Raw genomic sequence first — 12991 nt, 5'->3', positions numbered from 1 at the left:
CATGGTATACAGATATTACACAATTCTATACAGTTATGAAAATTTATAGAACTGTACCCCCAAAGAGTTAATCTAACTGCACCTTAATTAACAAATTAAATGAAATAAAAATATAGTGGCATCAAAGGAAGCTATGTTTATTAGTCAGGAATGTTCTCAGGCCCAAAAAATAGGAAGTTATGCAAATATTGACTTAATCAAAAAAAAGGTTTATTTTTCATATATAAGAAGTCCCTAACAAAGCAGTTTCTGGTTTGGTTAGCTGCTCAAGAATACTGCCAAGGCCAGAGGCACTTTCTATTTTCAGGTTATGATCCTGTTGACTTTTCATCCCCATGCTTGCTTGCCTTGTGGCCTAAATATAGCCACTGTGGCTTCAGGCATTATGATCTTGTTTAAGACTGGAAGGGGGGTAATAAGAAAGTTGGACCTGCCTTCATTATCAAGAAATCAAAGCCCTTCCAGAAGACCACCACTCGCAGCAGAATTCTCTTTACATTTCAGTGGCCAGAACAGTGTCTCTTATGTGCCTCTCCATTCTGATTCTGTATCCAATCATCATTTATCTCCAGGGGGTCTGCAGGAGAAGCCTACTGCCCTACCCAAAAAGTAAGCGGACCACACAAGTAACGTACTTGTTTCTGCTATTGAAGAGTAAGAACTAAAAATCTGCCTATTTGTTATTTCCACACGATATACGGACTTTTTAAAAAAGGCTACTTCATTTTTAAAGCATATTCATACACAATCATTTCAAATCCTTGTCACAAGTTATCTAATATGTCCAGCCTGGATCATAAAAAATACATTTTTTAGATAGCTCACATGTATTTCACACCAAAGACTTCAAAAAATACATGACAAGAAGTGTGCATGAATGTACATGCAAAGGAACACTGCTTTGAAGAAAATAAACTGCTACAAATACCTAACAGAAATATTAACAGACAAAATGCTTTCATTCTACATTCAAAACTTTTTTAAAATTTCCTTTCACTATGTAGTGTTTCAATCACCTAAAGAAAGTTTCCTTCCGAAGGGCTTCACTGGCAGTGTCATTTGCTTAAGGACTGCATTATAACAGAATATTGTCGAGATCTGGAGGAAGGCATAAAGATGTGAGAATATTCTTACAAAATTCACATTTGCTTTTTATCTTAAAAGTTTGCAAGTTTTGTTTTGTTTTGTTTTTTTATCAGTGTCACCCTTGCTCATTGCTGATCTCTTTTTCAGCTTTCATGCTCTGTGCAAAATTTCCAGCCAGAGAAGAAACATTTGCTACCTTGAGTTGTTTGTCCTTTTATAGCCTTGCTGATCTTTGCGTCTGGCACTTCCTTACATTTTGTAGTTTCCCATGGAGTATGCAAAACTCAAAGAAAGGCTTATTTTAGTCCAAGATGGTGTCAAAGCACAATACTGGGTAAGCACCTGCCAGTGGATCAGCATTTTAAAAGCTCAGATGGAAATTTAAATGGAATTCAGACTGTTTCTTTAGATCAACTTTTATAAGTGATCTTGCTAACCTAATGTTATATATCTTCAAGATGCTATGCTCTAATGAGCAGCATACAGATAAATTGAATCTGAGCTGCTAAGCACACGTTGCACAAGCAGTAAAAGACAGGTAAAGTGGCTGACTCATGTTAGTTACTTTCCCCTTAGGAAAAAATAGGACACGGTTTCTCTGAGCAATTTCTCTGGATTTGCCAGTCCTTTTCAGGAGATGACAAGTTTCTTGAAGGACAGCAAACTTATATAAAATTCACTTAACATCTAGAAGAAGACAAGAAAATTCAAATCTCATCCTTCACACTCCCAGCCATTTCTGGCATTTGGTTGAAGTATTCTATTAAGAGAATGATGATGATTCTCTGCATGCACGCACCCAAAGAAAGGCAATCATACTGGAAAACATGTATAGATTTATCCAGGGAACTTAATCCAATACCATAGATAAGGTTTTCCTCACAAAATATATTCTGTAAAAGTTATAAAATTATTCATCTGTTTCTGTGATTTATAAGCCCAATACTTTACTTGAATATGTAATTCACTAAATTCTAAAATAAACTGTAAAATTCTCAACACCCCCTTTCGCTCTTAATTTTAATTTATTAAAAAAAATAATTTAAATGATGCTTCAACAAGAAAATAGCATCTATCAGATATAAATGTCCACAAATTGATTAGTTTTTATTCTCACCTGAAACTGTTTTCATGAAATTTTATCTTTAAGGCTTTTGGCTCAAAGGGAGGAAAAGTATTTTTATTAATTTACAAGACAAAGAACCCTTCTTAGTATACTTAGCCATCACAGAGATTTTATTTAATGTTTTATATCACACAAACCAACCTCTCTGCTAAACCTTGCTCGTGACTTCCACCATTCAAATGTTACTCCTTAAAAACATATGTGACATCATTACTGTTTCCTTTTATTTCCTTTAGTCCAAACTTCCTCGAATGAATAGTGAACCTTCTGCAATTCAGCCACAGAAAATACTTTTCAATCTTTGTATTGTGCATCATAAACAATGTCCACTGTTAAATGTGCACCCCCACCCCACACACACACCCTCACTCATGTCACTTTCTAATACAGGTCAGCTCTACTCTTAACAGTGAAACAACCAGGAAGGAGAAAGAGAAACTAATAGTATGTTTTTAAATGAGTTTCCTCACTTTATATGTCAAAGATGCAATATAAGTGTGGAGAGACAGGAAATTAGCTCAAGAGGGTATAGGATAAAGGAAAGAGGCACCAGACACCTGCTAATCATCATAATTATCCTATTTAATTTAATTCATAGTTATCCTATGAATTAAATGAATTATTACCCATAGGCTGTTAAAACAGCACTGATCACAGAGTCTCTAAATAGTAGACTTTATTATTTTTCTGTCCATTCCCCTAGATTATAAATTCCTTAAGTAAAACCTTTAACAGTGATGGACAAAGAGCATATTATAAATCATGGTAGGTGTGTACATTATGTTTATATATATATATATATACTGATGATCTTCTGTAATATACATATATACAAATATAATACCACACAATGCTTGCATGAGTCCCATAAGGTAGATATCTTTATCTCCACTTTAATAGATTAGGAAAAGGAGGTTAAGAGAGATTACATAATCTGCCCAAAGTTATAAAGATAAACAGAATTCAAATCCAGGCCTATCTTTCTGTAGCATCCCTTCCCACAACTGCACACTACCTAGGACTAGTAAGCCAATTTATGCATACCACATGTAGGGAAGGCCTCCCCTTACCTTCCCCTACTGTAAGGACAGCTGTCCACTGCTTCACCCCAGACATGTCTGGCCTTGAGAAACCTGAAAATACAGCATGTTGTACCTATGAGAAAGAAGCTAGGTAAGGGCCCTGAAGGCCAGGCACATAGCCATGAAGGTCACATGCATGCACAACTTCAATATTTATGCAACCATAAATTAGCACTGTAGCAGTTTAAGAAATACAACTTTGTGTAGAATAAAGTGGTCTCTTTGAGCACCCTCCATGACAACTGCCGCTGCCTTCTTTGCTCTTCATATTGCCCCGAAGCCTCAAAGGCAACCCCATACCCTGACACCATAATAGCATTTATTACATAACTAAAATTATTTTGTTGTATATTTCTCCATTTCTGTGAATTATTCAATTAGCAGGCAACATGTTGTATTAATTATTAGTGGCAAGTGTTAGCCACATGGAGCATAATGTGGGCAGAAACAAAGTGATTTAGAAGTTAGAGACAACTAATTTTGAAACAAGTAAGTAATATTGGGTGAGGGAAGAGTCACAGAAGACTCCCAGGTTTCTAACTTAGCCACTAACAAAAATTTAAAGCATTGGAGCAAGAAAAAGTTTAGCAAGAAATATGTCTAGGCAGGGATGTTGAGTAAACAGCTGGCAAATAATTTTGGTGCTCTGAAAGAGAGGTCTGCTCTAGATACAGGTATAGGATCCATCAACACACAGGCAGAGTGAAAAACATGGGGAAGGAGATCACTCAGATTTAAATGAGTCATTTTCCTACAGTATATCAAAATTCAGATAACATGGCAACCAACTGAACTGATAATAATCGAACATCTTTTATTCTTTACAGTGTATCACATATTTCTAATATATTCCTGAGTATAATTATTTAAGATCCTTCTACCTATTGTTTTTCCATTTTATCATTTCTTCAGTTAGTTGATGATATAAAAAAGTGTTAGGTTAATTAAACAAGGACGGCATTAAAATTGAGGGGGTTCTAATGTGTTGGTAACCTACATAAGCAAACCAAAATCAAAGTCAGAGTCAATCCCTAAAAATACACAGGTTACCAAAGAAAAATGAAATGTAAGAACAAGCAATCTAGCCAACAACAAACAGCCAACTAGGCTTTCCCAAATGAGGCAACCATTACGCCACAGCCCATCAAGGAATGTCCTTGCTTTTCTTCCACATCTGCTCTATGTAAGCCTCTCCACTAGGTCCCGCCAGCAAAACACTCCTAGACCAACTTTGGTTTGACTTTGCCTGATTCAAATCAATGATTTCTCAAAATCTTGAAAACTTCAGTGCTCCTTACTGTATCTTTTAATAACAGAGGGGGTGGGGGTGGGAAATGTGCAGCACAAATGCAATATACACTGTCCCATTTTAAAAACTGAACTAGTTTTCATCAAAAGATGAAAGATTTGAACTTGGAGAAGTTTCCAGCAACTTCTAAATGAAGAATGATAGTCAATAAAGCACCAGTAAATAGACTAAAACAATTTTAGAATGTTAAGACATGAAAGCTGTTAGGACACCTATTCCAAATGGAAATTTTGTTGTCTTCTCAGAACCTTCCCACCTTCTGGTAAAAACACCTGTTTTGCTTTAAGGAAATAATCTTTCTCCAATAGGGCACAGCCTTGGTAAGACTCAAATCAGGGGGCTCAGTTCTCCTCTGACAATAGGTGGATTGATAACTCCAGCTTGGCTAATAAAATTTGAGTCTCTTTCTACCCAAAAATGAATCTTATTCAGAAAATAAAACTATTAACCATATGGAACTCACTCAGAGTCGTAGAGCGACTTAGTAGCTCTAGTCAAACTAAGAATGCCTTAGTGAGGTGAACTAAGAATGCAAACCTGACTTGCTTCCCAGAATACTGCTCTGCTTCAACTCTACCGATGTCCACTTCCCCAGGTACTACGACAGTCCACACCAGTCACAGGAAATATAAACCATGCTGTATAAATATAGAAGTTCCACTCCACTGGCATTATTAAAGAGCAAAAATCTCTCTCTTCATGTCATTTGTATGACAAATATCAAGACTAAATAAAGAATAATAAATACTTAGCCTACAAATAATGGCTATTTAAAAAAACATATTTAAAATACTAGGTGGTGGTGTGTAGGATTGTGAAAGAGAGAGGCTTTCCAAAATGCACAAGCTAGTTCACAACCCATATCTTTCTCTCCTGAAATTTTGGAGCGGTATGACTACCATTAGAAAACATTCATTTAAGTATTCTTTTAAGTCACCTGTCGATGGTCTCCTGGGACGAATTCCAGGTACCTCGCAGCCCGGGCAACAAGTGTGCTGAAGATGACAGAGCAGAGCGTTAGGGCGGCTGAGGCCCTGGACCTGGGCAGACGTGTCAGGAGAGCCCCAGGGTTGAGCACCGGAATCCGCAGTCGCGGGCCGAGGTCTTCCGGCACCTGAAGGCTGTGGCTTTGAAGCACATGCGTGCGCAGTTCATGTCCCCTGTCCGGCTGGGGTGGTTCCTTCCGCTCGGCCTTTGGACCAGAGCCCATTCCAGCACCTGGCCCGACTCCTGCGGCAAAGCAGCCAGCAGCAATGTGACTCAGGGAGTCGGGGTGGTACAAGGCCTCCAGGAACTGGGATTTGCTTCACAGGTGAAGTGCCAGACGCCTGAAGGAGGAGTCTGGGAGGAGGCGCTTCTGGCACTGGGAGGACAGGGTGTTTGCCCTCCCAGGACCTGCTGCCCCTGTAGATCTCCCAAGATCCCGAGATCCGGCTTTCTCAGGAAAGAGTGGTTTGCGGGCCCAGCACCTCAGACGTGGTTCCGCAGTTCTCTGAACGTACCCTGCTGCTAAGCGCATGCCAGCCCATCTTTTCCCTGCTGCTCCATTCAGTCCGGCACTTACTTGCCCCACACAGGGAAGCCACATAGAGCACCTGGCAGGAGCCATCTTCCAGTTCCTATTAGCCTTCCCGGACCTCAGCCCCGCCCTCCACAGTCCCTCAGGGTATTCAAAAGCAGCAACGTTTCCTGTTGGAGAGGCTTTGGTCAACAGCACAGCAACTCCCTTGAGTGGTGCTAGCAATTGAGCTGGGTCAGAAAGAGTAATGACTGGAGGCTGTCCTTCACAGAGAAGACTTGAGGAGCAATCAGCAATGGTCTCCTGGAACAAATTTGAGACACCTTGCCGCTGCTGGGGAAACCTGGCCTCAAGGATAATGTAACTGTGAGCTGGAGTTGCTGCAGATTTTGACCTTGCCAGACATAGACCTGGTGCCCCAAGAGTGTGTCCTGTATCCTGGGGCTTTGGCCCTGAGGCCCAGGGCCTCCTGGGAGGTGACAGACTCCTTGGAGGTCCTAGTGCAGTTCCCTTCCCAACCCTGGCCGCAGTTGTTCCCACCCTTGCACATCTACTGGGAGAGAGCCTGGACCGTTGCTGGGCCCCTGGGACAAATTACCACTGTAGTGTGACTCTGGTTGCATTGGAAGAAGTTTTCAAGAACTCAGGTTTGTGTGGAGGGTGGCAGGAAGCAGACTCCAGAATGATGAGTCTGGGTAAAGTTGCTGAAATGCCTCTTGACCTGGTGAGTCAGTGCCAACAGGTACTCAGCTTCTTAATTTGAGATGCAGGGTTGAAAGGTCGCCTCATTAAAGTTGTGGCAAAATTGCTTTTACATGGTCTCCTGAGACTGACCAGATGTGAGCCAGAGCAGGAGGGTGGCAGAACCTGTTTCAAGGTGACACCAGGAGGCCCAGATGGGCAACTGGGAATGTAATTGCTGAGATTCATTATTCTGGTGGAATGGGATCCTTAGGTTTATAACCAAAATAATTAGTGTAGTTATTAAAAATATTTGTTTATACATGTATGTTAGGTAACCATAAATATAAAACACATTAGCATAAATTATATATAGAAACTAAACATGTAAACAATTATAATTTTATAATTTCATCATGATTATTCATTTTATTTTTATCTTTTTTATTATTGTTATTTTTTGGAGTTTCACATTTCTAGCAGCTAAACACCCCTATAAAGTTTGTCTGTCCTAAAAAAAAAATTCCCTGGTTTACCTATTTAGATTTAATTTATTAATCTAGTTATCCAGTTTAGATTAATTAGAGCTTGGGTAACATAACCCAAACTTCAGAATGTGGAATTTGAGCTTAGTTCAAGATCTGGGTAACGTACTTAAGAGAAACATCCTAACAGTGAAAAAAGGGGTGTCTGGACAGACCAGGCTGTCAATCACTGTCAGTCCTGGATACAGTTTGTCTTCTCTCACTCTGAGTACAACAGTCACCAATGTTAAGAAAAGTGGAAAATTGGGATGGGAAAGTCGTAACTCACCCTGCTTCTCTGTAATCAGCAACCTTTCATCAGTGGAGGACAATCAGGTGGAAATTTAATGCTCCTCCCTTGGGATAATATCAGTGCTCATGTGAGTAGTAAATGAGGATTGTGCTATGAAATAATCTTATTATGCAAGACTGGCTTTCAATAAAATGTCTTAAATAGCTGTAGACTGAAGAATTTTTAAAGATCTTTCTTATATCCTTTTTTAAAGAATTCTCTCCTCTTTGCCCACCCTCCCCAACCCCAGTGCCCAATATGCATATCATTGTCTTTTTCCTTACAAGCAGGAGGATTTGTTTCTTGGGAGGAAATAAAATAATTTCTAATATTTTGTAAGCTTTCTTCCCCTTTATTCTAGCTTTTTAGTTCTAAACGATGTTAAATATTATATATATGCTTAGAATACCTTTAACTTTTAAAAAAATAAAACTGTACCTAGAAGAAAATAACTCACCACCCAGATTTATCCAACCTAACCATTTACCCTTTGGGATCACAGTTATCTCTTTTATTCACTCCTTTGTGTCTCTAAGCATTATATAAACTTTTTTTTTATTTAAATGAAACAATGCAAACAAAAATATTTTAAAATTACCAGAAACAACCACTGAGAAATTATCATAACCATTAGGTAAATATCATCCTAATTAACTTATTGAAATATACTGAATTAGAAAAGTGGAAATATATAAGATAGACTGGTAAGTAAATCAATGCGTTAGATAGGAGAGATGCCAGGAATATTTTTATTAAAATGGGATCAGAATAGCGTTTTTTAAATTCAAAACATTCCATTTATGTTAACTTAATAAGGAAAAGTAAAACTAAAAAATTTGAACTTTGAATATTTCTTTACTACAATAATTATTTCCTAAAGAATCTCATGGTGGTTGAAATGAAAAAAAAAAAGCATTGGAGCTGTTTGATATGTTTCTATTTCTACTGACCTTTTGCTGTGAAGGATGAAGATTTTAGTATTCTCACTTCTTCCCTGTGTACCATAACATTTGTGTTAGTTGTACTATCAAGCTATTACTATCCCTCAGCTTTACATAATACATTCCTAACTTTATTTTCCTCTATGTATCTATTTATAGCATGTTCTTCACTGTACGTTCTATGTTTAAATGGGTGCAATATTTTCAACTTGTTTCTGTTAGACCACATAGCCTCTGTTTTGTTTGTTTGCTTTTAATCCTAATTTTGTTATTTGCCCTATAGTAGGGATTCTACCTCACTAGAGTTGTCAGATCTAGCAAAGAAACATACAGAATATACAGTTAAATTTGAACTTTAGATAAGCAGTAGTTTTCATGTATGTCCCACGCAATATTTGGATATACTTATTCTAAAAGAATATTCATTGTTTATCCAAAATTCAAATTTAACCATACACCCTATTTAACCATATAACAAATAAAAATATAAGACAATCAATTAAATTTGAATTTCAGATAAGCAGTGTTTATTATAAACATTTTATCTGGTAACCCTATATTCCATCAAGTTTAGAGTTGGTGGGTAGAAAGGAGAGGTTGACCATTCCTATAGGAGAAACAGCATTGAACTTTGGGTCATTTCCACAAATCAGAATGTAGCACTAGAACTTCAATCCCAAAGCGCTGTTATGTCCTTCCTCTTCATTTTTACCAGTAGGGCTCTGCACTATGCTTCTTCAGGAGTTGGATGCAGGAAAGGATCAACATTCTGTTTTCTTCCAAGTTTGGGGGTATTAGGAAAAATTTTCCCTCACTAAGGGCTTTGGGCTTGAGTTTAGCATGAGGAACCATGCCAGCCTGTGCTTTTCTATTCTGCTCAGAAATTTGTAGAAATTCTCCCCTCACTAAGAGGGCTTTGGGCTTAAGTTTAGCATAAGGAACCATGCCAGCTTGTGCTGTTCTAGTCTGCTCAGAAATTGTTTAATTATTCATGACAGTTTTTGTCTGACTGTTTGTTTGCTGTGGTTTGTGAATTAAATTACTCTATTTACCCTGTGTGGACAGTGTTGGTAAATTATCGATAGTTCCTACTTTGCTCCTTTACATTTTTTGCTCACATTTTCAGTATTTGACAGGGTAAGTGAAGTCTATGAAAATGTTACAGTCTTCCCCCTTAACCCAGAAATAGCTTTAGAATTTCTGTTGTATACACACTTGATAAATAAAATGATTTCAGACAAAATCTTGCAGTAATGAGTAAGAACTTTCTACATTTTGGCTGTAATATAGAGTGTATAATACTTGAGCTCTTGACTCAAATTGCATGAGTTCAAAGCTCAGTTCTTCCTTTTACTCTGGGAACTTGGGCAAGGTTCAACCTCATTACCACTCACTTTCTACCTGTCAATGGGGTGTGGTAGTGCTGTCTTGTAGATCTTTTCTGAGAACTAAATGAAGTAAAGCATGTACTCAACAATGTTTGGCACATAGAAAATGCTCAGCAAACATTGATGACTCTCATTATTGCAACTATTAAAGAATATCCTTCCGTTTATAGAATCACAAAATATTAGAACTGGAAAAAACCTATTCACTCACTCAAGAAATTTTAAATGCATGTGGTAATTTATTCTTTCTAGGTGCAATAGAACACAGTTGTCCAAAATTCATGTTTTCTCAGTGTTACTGCTTTCTGGGGGGTGGAGATTATTGAAAAACTTGAGATTTGTCTATAGTAAGAAGAGCAATACTGTATTTACTGTGTATTTTTTTCCAAATAGCATGATAAATGCAGGTGCTAGGGACCTTCTGTTTCTCAGACTGAGGATTTTTTTGCTGTTGATTCTGTTGTGGAAGAGGGGACTTTGAAGGAGATAAAGACAAGGCAGTGCAGGTGAGTAGACTCTAATACTATGTGGCTTAAAATTAGGAGCAAATAAAGAGGCTTTCAGCAGTTGAGCTCACTCTGAGGCCTCCCTCAGTGACAACCGGCATCCCTGCTCAGTGTGACCCTATCAGTGGCTGGCTGTCTCCCTGGAAGGCTATATGCTTAAGCTGCAGTTCATGTCCTTCAACAACTTTAGGGCCCAAGGGCCCAAAAGAGCACCTGCTCTGTCGCACTTCATGCACAGACTTGATTCAGCAGCCTGACAAGCATGGTTAGTTCTCTTGTCTGAGCTCAATTTTTATTTTAAAGTGTTGCCACATTTTGCTGTACTAACTGCTTAAAAAAAATGTAAGTAATATTTGGAGTATTCTATCTGAAATGTTGCTGGTAAAAGTTTCTTTATGAAATATATAGGATCCAGACAATTGCATTTGCATTTAGAGACTTATACTGATGAAGCTAGGGTTACAATTTCAATTCCCTTATGGACCAATTAGCTTCTTTTGTTCCTGCTCCAGAAGTTGTATGTAGTCATTCATTCAACCATTTATTAAGTACTTAGTACTGGCTAAGCCAGGGCCACAATCTAAGGAGAAATCACGTCTTGGTGAGGGCTAGTGTTTGCAATCAAAGAGTATGTTCTACTCACTGTGATCCTGTTTATTCCATCTGGCCGGACTATGTTTGTAAGACAAATCTGAAGGAATGAAATAAAGAGCAGAGAAAGGAGTAAAAGTATGTTACCATTTCTGTACACTAACCTATGAAAGAATTATTTTTGTACATAAAAGCTTACTGATCTTAACAGATACTGCTTTCCTAAGTCAATATCCAATCCACAGCCATAGAGGATAACAATGACAGGAAGCATGATGGTTCCACTGATAGAAAGTTAGGGAATACAAGTAGGCAATAAGGCAAAATTGGGCTCAGAATTCACAGACCTTGGGGAAACATAGGTAATTAAGAGAACTTGTTCCTATGAGAAATCCCCAAAACATTTCAGAAATAGCCTCTCAAATAGAGTTAAAGATAGGGGAACAGAATCACACAATCATAGATACATACTAATCCAAAGAGCAGATTATTTTAATTCACACAGCAATTTCAAACCATTTATTTTAGAGTCTTGCGTGTCCAGTTAAGAGCTACCAATGGGTGTTAGAAAAGAGATTTCTATCACTTATTTGATCATGCTGTGAATTCAATAGGGATTTTTACAATATAGAGTTACTTAAAATATTCCAAGAGGTACTTAGAGTGACACAGATCATTCCTTACTTTATTTTATGGAGTTGAAGACCATTCAGACATCCTCTGGTGATGTGTTATTCAAAAATATTTGATGTTAATTCAGCAATTGAAGAAAAACTTGTGAAAGTGGAAATTAAGTGGAATATCAGTAAGACTTTCCTAGAGAAAGAGCAGATGTTTTGCATGTTTTTGGACTACTGGTTGCTTCGTAAATTCATTCTCAAAAAAAGTCAGTTGTTTTTTTCTGCTAATGCCATCCCACAAGTCCTCCCCCTCCAAAAAAAAAGAAAAGAAAAAGAAAAATCAACTCTGTGTAAATACACACACACACAAACTCTATGTGTAGAAAATTAACTGATAAATACAGTCAAGTCATCTAACCTTCCCAGATGGTTTTTAGAGAGTCTAGCCATGGGTCAGCAGAAGAAAGGAGGAGGGGCCTATATCAAAATCTTCAGTGACTCTTCCCTCCCTGGCTGACAATAAATAGACCTGGCCTGTTGTCACATGTACTCGTGTTCTTCCATGGATGATTCTCTGCTCAAGCTGCTTTTTTCATGCTGACTATTGATTTTTATGTGGGCTAATGCTCTAATTTCATAAGAAGCTTTGGCTCAACAAGTTGGATAAATCTTGATGAAATGAATTATTTCCCTCTGTTCTCTTCTTTTTTCCTTCCTTCTTTCACTACTGGCGGCCTTCCAACTCCCAGTACCTGTATTGTTGTTTAGTTTTGTTACTTAACCATTGTTAAGACTGTCTTTTCATGTAGAACTATCTGTCATCACAAACATTTGGATAAAACATATTGGGACACAAATATTCATAACATGTTATTGGTATTATAATTTTAGGCAAATTGTAAATACTTGAGATACTTAAGTCATTCAAAATACTTTTGAAATCATGTCTAGAGAACTGATGGCTGCTTGAATAGCCAAGTAGGTTTTAGTATTTAGAACTGAAGATACTCAATTAGAAGGCTTTCTTTTAAGAGACTTTGAAAATTACCAATTTTGTAAGTGGCAGCTCTACCAAAATTTTTTTTATAAGGCAAAAATATTCTAAAAGCCTTTGAGTCATTGATGGCATCAATTGCAACACTTTATGTCAGAATTTTTATTTTAGGAAATATGCAAATTACCCTCTATTAGCTAAATATTTCTGGAAGGTATAAAGAATAAACAGTACTTTTACTTTACCTACAGTTTCTCCTACTAAAAATAATCTGTCCTGTTATTTTGAAAACCAACACTCTTGCAAAAAATATGTGCACGCAATAATCTTGC

General features: G+C 37.5%; 1 long non-coding RNA gene across 1 annotated transcript in view; it reads right to left on the bottom strand.

Annotated features, from left to right (window-relative positions):
* Positions 1-5810, bottom strand: part of LOC118973069 (uncharacterized) — a 181676-nt gene extending 175866 nt beyond the window's left edge. The window contains exon 1 of the long non-coding RNA XR_005062289.2: positions 5541-5810. This is a non-coding gene — a long non-coding RNA (uncharacterized lncRNA). The remainder of the gene's footprint in view (positions 1-5540) is intronic.
* Between the last annotated feature and the right edge of the window lie 7181 nt (positions 5811-12991).

This window comes from Manis javanica, chromosome 1 (assembly GCF_040802235.1).
Source record: "Manis javanica isolate MJ-LG chromosome 1, MJ_LKY, whole genome shotgun sequence".
Taxonomy (NCBI): domain Eukaryota; kingdom Metazoa; phylum Chordata; class Mammalia; order Pholidota; family Manidae; genus Manis; species Manis javanica.
This window is presented reverse-complemented; position numbering and strand designations above follow the sequence as displayed.